Raw genomic sequence first — 13887 nt, forward strand, 5'->3', positions numbered from 1 at the left:
CAGGACATAGGAAGGAGAAACGATTGTTTCATGTCCCCCCAGTGCTTTCGAATGAAAGAGTCCTGTGAATGTGCAGTAGCGGCTAGGGGAGGAAGCGGCAGGGGGCACGGGGTGTCGTTAGAGGCTCTATTGCGGGAAGGGGGGTGCATGTTTTTGCCAAGTACACATGGGGGATAAGACGCCATTTTAGATAGTATTCGCCATATTGGAATCGAGGCCTAGTTTTGCACTGAAGCCACGGCCCCACACATAGAAATAAAGTGTATGTAGGAGGGTACAGGTTGTAGCTTGGGTACTGATGAGAAAAGCCAGAGCTGTAGAGATTAATAGAGCAGTAATTGCCTCATGTTGCCAACATCTCGTATCCCTGAAGGAATGTACCCTGCAAGGCCACAAGGGGTTTGAGAGCTCACTGTGAAAACCGATCCCATGAGAATGAGGGCCCGAGCCTCCAACCCTTCATGTCCAAGCTCTAAGTAATAGCACCCAAAAGCCCATGCCCCAAGACTGAATCCATACATTATTTCGAATTAAAAAGAAACGAATGGGAGATTTATTTGAAAATCGACTGTACAAAAATTACTATAGCCAAAAATGTTGAATAAATCCCCCATTCGGTGTCATTATAGTGAACAAAGGCAGCAGGGGTGTCCCTTCACCCTTGTTCACTATGCTGCCATCGGGAGTGGCGGGGTGTCCCAGCTCCCTATTCAATAAAGATTCAAAAATGTTTTAAAAAAAAAAAAGAGTACCCAGAGGCGCCGGCTCCTATTCACGCAAGTGAAGAGATTGGCGTCACAGAGGGATGCAGGACACGGCGGCAGACAAGGAGGTGTGCCGCCAATAGTTAAGTAAGGGAGTGGGGGGCAGTGGGTTGGCAGAAATGTTCGGGACGTGAAAACAAAGTAATTTTCATTAAAATTACTTGTGCTTTTTTTCCCTCAAATATTTCAAATTCAGTATTATCTTGGTAATCTGTGCCAGACCACCAGCCATAAAACTGTTTAACCCCCAATCAATCAGAAAAGATCTGAAAACAAGGATTAGTGGCATTCACCATATATAAATAAACTATCATATCATATGTCGCATGATTTGTGCTGCAAGGTGCGGGGAGGGCTAAAACAAGGGTGGGGAACTTTGGTTGGGCGCCAACGTGCCAGGAATCAAGCTGTAGTTTATTAGAAGTGATGGCCTCGAAGTATCCTCTTAGCCCACGTCCGCAGCACCAGGTGCACATCTGGTTAGAGATATAGCCAGTATTGTCTTTTCCACATAATTGCCAATTAGTTACAGCGTTATGCCTGATGACACACAAGGAGGAGCCCACGTGGAAGAAGATGGACAGACAGGGCTGGGACTAATGGCCTGTCATCCCTTATGGAGCAGGTAGCCTATCTATAGGGTCTCAACCAACCAGCCATGCGGGTTTGCACATTATGCAATTTACATCACGGATGTTGATGTATGCCCAAGTGTTGTTCGTACTGATTTCGCCAGAATGTTACTTTGCAGCAGAGTTCTTTGCTGGTGCATTCCTATTTTTATGGCAATAAAACTGTCTCTTACTTGCAAGAGGCAGTGCGGATTATCCATTAGGCCAATTAGGCACTGGCCTATGGGCCCTACCTTTTACATCGACTCTCTATGGGCCTCCACAGGGTTCACTCCGGCACTGGCAAGAGGTCTGCTGGGTATTTTGGAGCTGTGGTATGATGGGGACAATTTGCAAGAGAATGCAGAAGCAGGCAGGGGGTAGGGCATAATGCATACAATAAACCTGCCCCAACACTACCACAGGCGCCCAGGTTCACCTCCATACAGTATGAAATACATCATGCCTACACCCAGTTGCCCCCAAACCCCAAAACATGCAGGCCCAAGCACTGCCTAGTGTGCAGCCACAAGCGGCTCAGCAGAACACCTTATACACATTTAATGCAGTGCCGAATGGATCAGTAGCACCCTACCGAGGGGTCAGTGTCGGAGGAATCCCCTCCACGTTTCCGGGTACCAACACGTATCGTGATTAGGACAGACCACAGAAAGCTCTTGCATGCCCAGAGTATGCCCAAGTGTTGTTCGTACTGATTTCGCCAGAATGTTACTTTGCAGCAGAGTTCTTTGCTGGTGCATTTCTATTTTTATGGCAATAAAACTTTGTCTTACTTGCAAGAGGCAGTGCCGGATTATCCATTAGGCCAACTAGGCACCGGCCTATGGGCCCCACTCTTTTAGGGGCCCTGGGAAGGCAGAGGCCTTGTTGCACTGCTGTGCCGCGCAAAGGCCTGCGCCACGTTAGCATTCTTAGAATTTACAAGGGGCCCTCTAAATGTCTACTCTCTATGGGCCTCCACAGGGTTCAATCCGGCACTGGCAAGAGGTGTGCTCGGCCTTTTTCCCTAGAGGGTTGTATTTTTTCTGGTAAGAGCTTTGAGGGGCTTCTCTACATTTTTGGTGACCCCGATGTGATCCCAGCGACCCCCACAAAGACAGAAGCTCTTCCAGGCGCCCACCTACATTGACCAAGCGTGCAACCCACAGTGGTGTACAGGAACCATTTTCACAGAATTCCTGTCTGCTCTTTGAAGCAGGGCGCCGCTCCTAGGATAGTGCAGGCCATTGGTGAGACCTGTGATGGAGGAGCTTGGGTAAACATGCCAACATAAGAATAGCTCTTGCAAGTAACAACAAAAGGGGTAAGAATGAGTTGGGAAGTGAAGTGTGTGTGTGTATGTTCGGGTGATGGGAGAGTGTGAAAAGGCCACATGGCGTGTTTTGTGTTTTCATATTATTATTACTAAGGAGATTACAAGGAGGAAAAAAGGAGTGTGGGATCCTCTCCGAGTAAAGGGAGACGGTGGCGCAATTTTTTACTTTGACAAGGAGGATACAAAAGGTAGGAACTCTGTATAATTAAAGGACTCGGCTTCCTGTGCCCAATATATTTTGGGTGGGGGAAAGAGAAAAAGTAGTGGTCATTGTTTTAGCTTATTATTTTAGTTTATTGTTTTAGTGTGTGGAGCGGTTATCGTGAACTCAGAGCATGCCAAGGGAGGCCCGGTGAAAACAGTGAGTGTGTGGTGTGAGAAGGGTGGGAGTGAGTGAAGAGGGGGGGCATGAATAGAGGGTGACCAGGTTGTGGGAACAGAGGATTGGTAGTGACGGTTGCAATAATACTGTGTGCGACGTCCAATTGAAAGCTTCTGTTGAATATACCATTGTTAATATGGGGGAAACGACTCAGCTGAAATATATGTGTAGTGCGTTGCCATTGTACAAAAACAAAATAGAGAAGTACCACAAGCAGGGGTTTGTAGAGATCCAAGGGGGAATGCCCGGCCCCTGGCCAAAGCACAGTTCTACCAATAGAGAGATATTAGAGCACATGAACAGGTTTCTAACTGCTAAGTATAGGGGAAACAACTGCAGAAGCCAAAAGAGATCTTAGACCTGTGGAAAATGGTGGAGGATGTCGAGGATACAACCAGGTGTATGCCCCTATGCGAAGGTAGTGCTCCCCAAATCCTCCAAATGTAGTAACTACAACAGCGCCATAAGAAGCGACACGGCCTACGCCGAGAGAGGGGCTCTATACACTCAACGCTCACCCAGTCACAGGATACACCATTCCAACATATGTGCCCCGCCAGCCATTGCTCCACCCCCATATCGACCAACCCCAAATAGCATTACACAGCGGGAGACCAAATCACAGGAGTTGGAGAAGGCACTGCAGGCAACACAAGCAGAGTTGACCCGGTTGAGGGCAGTAAAAGTGGGGAGAATAAACAAGGGTGTGGTTTGGACGAGTGGAGGGCCGGGGACATTTTGTTCAGACTGGATAGAACCGCCATTAAGGATGTGCGTGTCGAGAAGCATAGGAGTACAGATCAAGAGGCAGAAAGTGCAGGCTATGGCACAATGAGCTCAGACAGGAAGGCACTCCAAGAGGGACAGGAAGGAGACTGGGACAGTGTGGAAGAGTTTGAAGACGAATGAGGTGAGGCGCTAGGGCATCCAGAAATTACTTCAAGGGTAGAACATTTGTAGGGCTAGCGATTGAGGAGCAGGTTTGGGTGGGTAGCAGTGGCAAGGAAAAAGGGACGTGGTGAGCAGAGAGTGGTGCGAAGACTAGGCAAGCAAATCCTGTTAATACACAAGGGACCTGGGATGCGAACTATGTGCCATGGGTGCAAATGGATACACATAATTTGATCAAGGTGCTCCCGGCCCTTACTGCCAGGGCTAGGAAGTGAATATACGCCTATGAAAACAGACAGCAGCGGTCCATTTGGTGGTAGGAGACATGAAAAGCCTACTTGTTGCAATTGCAGGGGAACATGTCTATAATGCACTATATCATGGGGGGACGATGAAGATACCGGTCAATACATTTTAAAAGTGCAGGAGATAAGTGGTGAGCGGAGACGGGTGACCAGTGGGATCCTTTAGTACCTCTTTTTTTATTTAGTTAGTTAATGGGATTGCCCAAGAAAGTTCAGAAAGCGCTTGACAAGATAGTGGGCATAGAGGCGAAGGGGTGGGCTGAGATTCAGACTATAATAATACACCATTGCAAAAGGATTAAAGAACGAGAAAAGGAAACAGCTCAGAGATTGCAGGCAGAGGAAGCAAAACAAGTACAGAAGTAGTTAGCTAAAATAGCAGTGGAAGGGGCAGTGATAGCAAACACCAAGGCAAATTCAGTAGAGCAGGCTGCAGCTTGCGCATATGTAAGTACAGCAGTGTTTTGGCCAGGTGGAGGAGAGGGGCAGTGGGGTGGGGAGTCGCGCATCAGTATCTCGAGTGGCATCAAGGGGGTAAGTAGCGGGGGAGAGGAGGGTTTCAAGGGAGCAAAGGGGCTAAGGGGGGTTCAGTGGAATGGGACCCAGAGGTGGTATGGGACGTCTCAATTTTGGAGCGGTGGTATTATGGGGACAATTTGCAAGAGAATGCAGAAGCAGGCAGGGAGTGGGGCATAATACATTCAATCAACCTGCCCCAACACTACCACAGCCGCCCAGGTTCACCTCCATACAGTATGAAATACATCATGCCTACACCCAGTTGTCCCCAAACCCCCAAACATGCAGGCCCAAGCACTGCCTAGTGTGCAGCCGCAAGCGGTCAGATGCACACATCTAATGCAGTGCCGAATGGATCAGTAGCACCCTCTCGAGGGGTCAGTGTCATGGGAGGAATCCCCTTCACGTTTCCGGGTACCAACACGTAGCCTGATTAGGACAGACCACAGAAAGCTCTTGCATGCCCAGTCCGGCCTATGACTACTCACCCTGACGAGGAACCCTTGGTGGGTGCTGAGATAGGTAATAAGCAATTCATTTTTATGGTCGATACAGATGCCACTAAAATCATGCATCAGTGAAGGAAACTTCCCGCTACCAGGTGAAACTCTCGGCACGCAAGGATTCTTTGGGGCTGTCGCTACGGTTCCCTACACAGAAAAGGTATCTATCAAAATAGAAGGGAAAGTGGTGCATGTACCCTTACTATACTCGGAGGCCTTCCCCATAAATCTGTTGGGACAGGATTTGTTGAACAAGCTGAACATGACCATTTCCTTTACAGACCGCAGAGTGGTATGCACCACCCCAGATATGTGTGTTTTAAAGGCAATGGTCATCATTCAGGCTTGAGGAGGAGAGGTAGTGGTCCGCGACATCCCTGTAGACCCAGACATTTTTGTCTATGGAATAACTGGAGGCAGTGCTCCAGATTGCCAAGGCGGGTTGGTGGGTAAAATCAGATTTCATTTTCCAACCCATGATAACCCTCCAGCTTGTGTCAGGCACAATGCTGTCCCTAGATTTGCAGGGCCTGGTTGCGTCGACCAAAAGGATTGTTGTGGTTGTGCATATACTCATGGGTGCGAGTGGTGGACAGTTCTATGTATTGACTCAACTGTGCCCCTCAAGGAAGTGCAAGATGCAGAGTTGTTTGAGGACAGGGATGACAATAGAGAAATCATGTTAGCAATTTGTATCCCTTGTGACATGATGGCACAATATCAGAAGGTGCAATGTTCCTTGATGGCCCTCGTCACTCCACCCCCATTTACTGAGAGTGACTTCGAGCAAGTACCAGAAAGGTTGTGGACAACCAGTGCCCACGATGTAGGGCTTTTGCAGGGGGTGACGCCGGTTAGAATAACAGTGAAGCCAGGTGCAGTGCTGCCCCGAGTTAAACAGTACCCGCTGTCCAAAGAAACCGAGGAGGGCATACAGAATACTATTGTGGCACTCCTGATTCAGAGGATAATAGTGCGCTCTATCGCCCCATTTAACAAAGCGATCTATCCGATAAAAAAGGCTAAAGGGAGAAGTTGGAGGATGATCCAGGAACTTCATCCTCTAAATGACGTTCCAAGCCAGAATTTCCTGTAGTTCCGAACCCTTCAACAATACGATGCAGCATCCCCTAAGGGGGCGACTCACTTCACTGTAGTATCTTAAAAACGCCTTCTTCTCCATACCCCTGCACCCTGATTCACAGTACCTCACTGCGTATACGCATGGGGGAATGCGTTTCGAGCACACAAGATTGCCTCATGGGTGCTGAGAGTCCCCCAGCATCTTCAACAGGATCTTACATGCTGACTTAGGGAACATCCAAGTGCCCAGTACTATCATTCAGTATGTTGATGATTTACTGGTGTGTAGCGACAGTGAACAGCAGTGCAGGAAGGATTCAATCACCTACCTAGAGCTACTGGCTTACAAGATAGGACAAAGCTGCAGTATTGTCTCCAAGAAGTGTTTTATTTGGGCCAGCTAATATCAGTACACAGGAAAAGAATTATACCCGATTGCACCACTTCAGTGTACAGAACCCCACAGCCCAAAACTGTCAAAGAGATGCTAAATGTTTTAGGGTTGTGTAATTGCTGTAGGGAATGGATCCTAGATTATGCAGCACACACCAGGCCCCTACTACAGGGCCTTAAGGCCCAAAAGAATGGCCATAAGATTAACTGGACGGAGGACGTGCTCACACATTTTAACCCTCTAAAAGAAGTGATCTCCACGGCCCGAGTGCTGGCCACCCCTGATATCACGCAAGGGCTTTATCTCTTTTCCCATTCAAATGGCCAATTGATGACTGCAGCACTGACACAAAAGAGTACGAAGGGCCACAAGCCATTTGGCCTACTACAGCGGACTGCTAGATTCTGTAATGTAGGGCCAGTTCCCATACAAACAGGCACTTGCTGCAGCTACATTTGCTATTGAAACAAGCTCCACAATTGTTATGGGTTGGTCTGTAACCCTATATGTGGGACATGCAGTGTTCGCCATTTTGGTGCGGTCCAAATCAACTCTGACCACACAGCGGGCATCCACGTATGAAATCATCCTGTCCAGCATTAACGTCCATATAGTGAGGTGTGAAACTGTGAATCCAGCCACCTTTCTAACAGAGCAGTGCACCGAGGAAGATTGTTTGTCGGTTGAAGGGGAGGAGGATGATATCCCAAATATCTCAGATAACACTAAACCTAATTCACAAATCCTTATACTTGAGGACTTCAACTTAGGCTTATCTGACGCTAGCGACCAGCCAGCAAAATCCCTAGAGGAATCCCTAAATGAACTTAACTTTACACAGAGAATCAACCAACCAACCCACATGAAAGGACGAACACTATACTGGTTGGCCGACCACAACTGCAACACTGCAGTCAGCTATTGAACCTCAATCCTGGACAGATCACTCCCTCATATCCTTTATGATCAATGCCAACCGTCCAGGTCCAATCACTAAGGTTGTTGCGCCTCCACTACTTACGAGAAATAAGCGTAATATTACTGCTGAAAAGCTAGCCCCTCTGCTGACCCCAACACTTAACGCTAGTAACTCCAAAGACCCTGAGGAATTAATAGAGCTTTTTAACAACACTATGACAATTGCCTTAGATGCTATTGCGCCTCAAACTCCGCAAAAGCAGACCTAAAGATCACCTCAATACCTGGTATACACCACAACTGAAAGCCTTGAGGTCTGAAAAAAAGAAATGTGAGGCTGCATGGAAAACCCTTCCTACTAAGGAAAACAAAGACATAGTCTCAGAAATCTCGGGTCGATACAAAGCAGAGATCATAAAAACTAAGCAGGAAACTTACAATAATAGGATTCAAAACGCAAGTTCCAGTAATAAGGAATTATTTGGAATCCTAAGGAAACTTGAATCACCCATAGTCCCAGATGACGACCTCTCAAAAAATAAAGACTGGTGCACCAGCATACAAAATGCCTTGGTGGACAAAATTACTACCCTCTAAAAGAAAATTGCCTCCAAGAGACTCAACATAAGGGGCACTGAATCAGCTTTGCACCAGAACACTACAACCCTTACGAATACTATACCCGAATTCAAATTCGCCCAAGTCTCCACCACAGACATTGAAAAAATCATTAATTCTCTGGAATCTTCATGTTGCCAAGGTGACATCTGCCCTGCCCAAATTATAACCTTACCCCCTTCATCACTAGGCTCATAAACGCCTCCTTCAAATCTTGCCAGGTTCCTACTAACCTGAAAGACGCATGTGTACTTACCTTGCTCAAAAAAGCCTCCCTTGACCCATCCATCCCAACCAATTACAGGCCTATAAAAATAGTCCCCTTCCTTCTCAAAATTATTGACAAAGCAGCATATCTCCAGATCCAGTCTTACCTAGATATTAACAACCTTCTATGGCTAAAACAATCCGGATTCAGACCTCTCCATGGAACAGAAACAGCGTTACCAGACTTAAAAATGCAAATAGACCTAATCAAAGACAAGAGACAATGTGCACTACTTCTACTACTAGGCCTCTCTGCTGCCTTTGATCTGGGCGATCATAGCACACTATGCAAGCACTTATCAGCAGCAGAAAACTTCTCCCCTGAGGCTACTACCTGGGTTAAATCCTTCCTCAACAGAACGATGAGAGTACTCTCTCCGACAGACGCAGCCAACCCCAATCCCATCACCTGCGGAGTCCCCAAGGCTCCTGTGTCTCCCCTGCACTTTACAATGTGTTTACTAAACCTCTCTTCGACATCCTGGACCATCTGGGTGTCATCTACACTAACTATGCAGAGGACACCCAGATACTTATCCCCTATCTGGCAACTATGACTTGGACTATAACCTGCTAAACAAAATCTACCTCGTCATTCAGGCATGGATGGCGACCCATAGCTTGGGCCTGAATGACAACAAGACTGAAATTCACATACTAGGTGCCCCCACCTACCTAAAACAGACTTGACCCCACATACACCACCTTCAGCATAGACGTCAACCTGATTACGACTGCTAAAGAAACTAAAACATTAGGCTTTCATCCAGACTCAGCCTTAAACTTCAAGAAACAAGCTAACGCCACTGCGACAGCGACGGCTTACACTTACATATTGATCCATGCCTGTAAAAACTATCTCTCTTCCAACAGTCGTATGATCCTGGCTAACTTGATTATTGCAATGCTCTATATGCAGGCGCAAATAAAAAGTACTTAATGAACGCCAAACATTGCAAAACAATGCTCTGAGAACTGCACTGGGCATCCCAAGAAAGGACAACATCTCTGAAATCAGAAGAACCCATAAATGGCTCTCTATCCAGGATAGAATATACTTGAAACTGGCCTCCATCTTCCACAAATGTCTTCATAATGCTGCCCCCAAATAACTCAGACAAAATTGCTCTAAAAACATAGACCTATGCGATCAGCTAACTTTTGCTGCATTGTCTCACCACGCTTCAACCTTAAAAGAGCTGGAGGCACTAGCTTCCTGGTCCAAGCAGCCCAGGCATGGAATGCCCTCCCACCCAACCTGCGCACTGACAGTCTACAGAGCTTCAGATCTAACACCAAAGACTGGCTCTTCACTAAGGACATTACATACTAACTTCTAGTGCACCAACCTGATGCCTATAAACCAAATGTACTAGGCCCTTTACCTATGTTCATAGCTTCCTTCACTGATATTTTTGGATCGGCACACGCCTAGCTCCTATAGACTATATTGTATTGATGTGCTGTTTATACCCCCAGTATTACATGTACATATATCACTCTGTAATAGTGTGTTATCAACTGTATTAATGTATGTATATACCTTAAGCTGTCTTGTATAGCGCCCGGATACCCCAGGGTGTGGCGCGCTCTAAAAATAAAATAAACAAAAGTAAGGGATTGCCACCTTGAAGGGGCTATAGGGTTCTTTTCGTTGATAGGTCAGCAACTATCATCCAGAGTGCAGGTTTGAGGAACACTGGGGCGGCAGTAGTATGCCTGGTGGATGGCGTATACTAGGTATTAGTGCAGAAGAGCAGCCGAACCTATAGCACTCATTGAGGCGCTTTTAGCATCTCAAAGATGGTGTGTCACCATCTATTCTGATTCGGCTTACGTCACCACCACAGTGCATGCAGGCCTGGCACAATGGAAGAGGGGGTGGGGCTTTAGGAGAGCTAAAGGGTCCCTGGTACAACATGCGGCACTGCTAGACAAACAAATTGATGCTGTATCCCAACCATCCTTGACAGCAGAGGTGAAATGCACCGCCCATACTAACGATACAGACAAGATTTCACTCGGCAACGCTGCTGTGACATGGTAGCCATGCAATCCGCTTACCAGTGCTGAGTGTCCCCAAGTAGTCAGTGGTAGCGCAGAGCAGGGAGCAATTGCCCGATTCCTACAATTCCTTACTAACTGCAGGGACAAACCCCCACAGGAAGATAACAAATTGTGGTTAAAAAGAGGATTCAAGCAATCGCCAACAGGTTCATTGTGTTGAGAAACAACGGCCAAATCAGTTATGCTGTACGAATAACTGTTGGTCGCATTTGACCAACTGCATCACCCCTCCCATGTATCCAAGCAACACATCGCTGCAGACATACAGGGGACTAGTTTGTCCCCAATATGGAGGATGCAATTACTAAAATGGTCATCAACTGTACCATTGTGTCAGAGTTATAGTACTGGTCTCACTTTATGAACTATCTGAGGTACACAGCCCCGCCCCTACTGGGCCATCCCGCGAGTTGCACATCTACTACGCGTACATGGGAGAAAGATGTAATGGATCCTGCTATCTGATAATGGTTGTGTGTCCTTTCTCACGGAGGGTGGAGGCTGGTCCTTGTGCACACCGTGACACAAAATATGGGACGTGTGAAAAGTTTTAAGGTCCAATAATGGCACACACTTCAATGAGCTTTTTAAAGAAATTACTGCATTGTTGGGTATCAAGCATCGGATGTGTACAATTTACCACCCCCAGGCCAACAGAGGTGTGGCGAGGATCAATGATCTTCTCAAGAGTACACTATCCAAGCTTTGCACCATCCTAAAAAAGAATTGGGTGCACTGCTTGCCTCCTGCTTTGTTCAGCATGCGCATACAGCCCTGCATGGATCATCATTTATCGCCCCACAAGGTGGTAATATGCGCTGCATGCACACGCCACTATCTCCAGTCAGGAGAGTATATGATGCCCACAGGACTGTCTCTTTTCTAGGGGACAAATTGTATAGCTACTTGTATGCCCTAACCAAAGCTATGAAATGTATCTCTCAACAGATCATGCCGTCAAGGACTAAAGTAACATCCAGCTCTGCAGCCGATACTCCACCAACGTCACCTAATCTTCAGCTTTTACCTATTGACCTCGTCTGTATTAAAAACATTGCCCGCCAGTGGAACAAGCCCAGATAGAACGGCCCCTTTGAGGTGGTTTATGCTACCCCTCTTGCAGTAAAGTTTTGTGAATTACGGTACTGGATGTATTTATCTGATGTTCACAAAGCACCTCAGGCGCACCCCCTGCCCAAAATCAATAAAATGCTAAACAGTGAGCGTTAAGTTTGTTTGTTTGTTTTAATATTTGTAATGCGCGCTAGACCCGAGAGTATCAGGGCGCAATAAGTATCAAGAGGGTTGTTCAGCTTAGGTTACATTACTGTGCAGGTACAGACATTTTATGCAATAGGTTATAGGTAAAGGCATTATTATATAAAATGGGTCACATGGCAGGAAATTAACACAATATGTATGGTAAATACAGAATTACATGGTAAGAGTGATAGGGAGGTCAGAGGTCATTTTCCTTGATCCAGTTGATGAGGTTGGATCTAAAGCGAAGATAGGGTAGATCTTCCCTCAGGGGCAGTGGGGATGAGGGGTGGGGTGGGGAGTTCCAGTATTGGGCGGCTTTAACCGCAAAGCTGCTTCCACCAGTTTTAGTACATATAAATCTGGGCAGTTAGGAGATTGGCGTTGGCAGTTCTTGTGGGGCGGTTGGAAGACTGCCTCGTGAATCTAGTTTTGAGGTATTGTGGGCCAGCATTGTGGATACATTTGTGGGTTAGAGAGGCTGTTTTTAGAAGGATTTTGTCTTTCGTGGTAAACAATTATTGTTTCTTCTGATGTTGGAGATGTGGGCTTTCTTAGGAATAATTAAGGCTGCTCTCAGAGCATTATTTTGTAGAATCTGGATTTTATTGGTAATATATTTGTTACTCCCTAAATATAGGGCATTACAATAGTCCAGTTTAGACAAAATAAGGGCTCTAGCTAGGGTGATGCAATTGTTGGAGGAGAGGAAGGGCTTAGCTGCTCTGATGAGCTTGCAGGTATAAGCAGTGGATGAGGCCATGGAGTTGACTTGTTTTGTAAAGGTTAAGGTGGAGTCAAGGTAGAAGCCAAGGGTTTTGACTTCCTTGGCTACTGTAATGTTGTCATCTATTCTGAAATTGCAGTAGTTGTGGCCAAGTTTGTTAATGTTGGCAGGGGTACTGAGGATGAGGAGTTCCGTTTTGTCATCATTCAGCCATAGACCGAGAGAGGCCATCCATGCCTGGATGATGAGGTACACTTTATTCACAAACGCCAAATCCTTGTTGTAATCTTCCGTCAATGGGATGAGGATCTGGGTATTATCGACATTTGTGTAGGTGATACCCAGACCATCTAGATAGTTAAAAAGGGGCTTTGTGAAGATGTTGTACAGGGTGGGGGACACACAAGAATCCTGAGGTGCTCCACAGGTGGTGGGCATTGCGGTCAGCAGCCGCTGTAGGTGAGAAGACGCGCATTGTCCTGTTGTCAAGGAAGGATTGGATCCAGCTTATTGCTTCTTGTGAGAAGTGGGTGGCGGAATCCAAGTGGTTGCATAGAATTTTGTGGTCAACTAGGTCGAACGCCGCTTAGAGGTCAAGTAGAAGCAGAAGTGCTGCCTTTCCACTGTCTCTGAGCGCATCAATTTGTGCCTTTAAGTCAATCAGTGCAGTTTCAGTCCCGTGTTGGGGTCTGAAGCCTGACTGTCGTGCTCCTAATAGATAGTTACGTTCCAAGTATTGTTGGATTTGAAGGTAAGCTACCTTGTCTAGAATTTTAAGAAGGAAGGGGACTATGGTTATTGGTCAGTAATTGGTGGGTATGGACGAGCCAGGCTTTTCAGCATCAGGCCAGAAGCATGGGTGCGCTGGGCTGGGGTCAAGTCGGAGATCAGCAGCGATGGGCCCCAATGATGCAGTTCTGTTTGGCAGTGGTGCTGATTTGTGGGTAGAAAACGCTGGGAACAGTAGGCTGTGCCAAGTGGATGGCACTGGAAGACTCAGTGATCTCTGGGCGCGGACAAGGGAATACTTTCCTTTGGCTCGGTGCAGGCTCGTCTGACACAACACGGCATATGGTTACGGCAAAGATGTCAAAGCTTCAGCATTGTCATTGAGCAGAACTCTGAGATTCAGGGGTGGTGGAGCGTTGAGGTCCAGGATGATTATGATGGTGTCAATGGAGCCAGCGCTGAGCAGCTCCGCTAAGGAGACCATGGCCGACAGGCCAGTGGGCAGACTGCAAA

General features: G+C 46.9%; 1 protein-coding gene across 3 annotated transcripts in view; it reads right to left on the reverse strand.

The window, feature by feature from the left end:
* EXD3 (exonuclease 3'-5' domain containing 3) overlaps nucleotides 1-13887 on the reverse strand; it is a 3187846-nt gene that overhangs the window by 993814 nt on the left and 2180145 nt on the right. The window lies entirely within an intron of this gene.

Source organism: Ambystoma mexicanum, chromosome 8, assembly GCF_040938575.1.
Source record: "Ambystoma mexicanum isolate Mex_15411 chromosome 8, UKY_AmexF1_1, whole genome shotgun sequence".
Lineage (NCBI taxonomy): Eukaryota > Metazoa > Chordata > Amphibia > Caudata > Ambystomatidae > Ambystoma > Ambystoma mexicanum.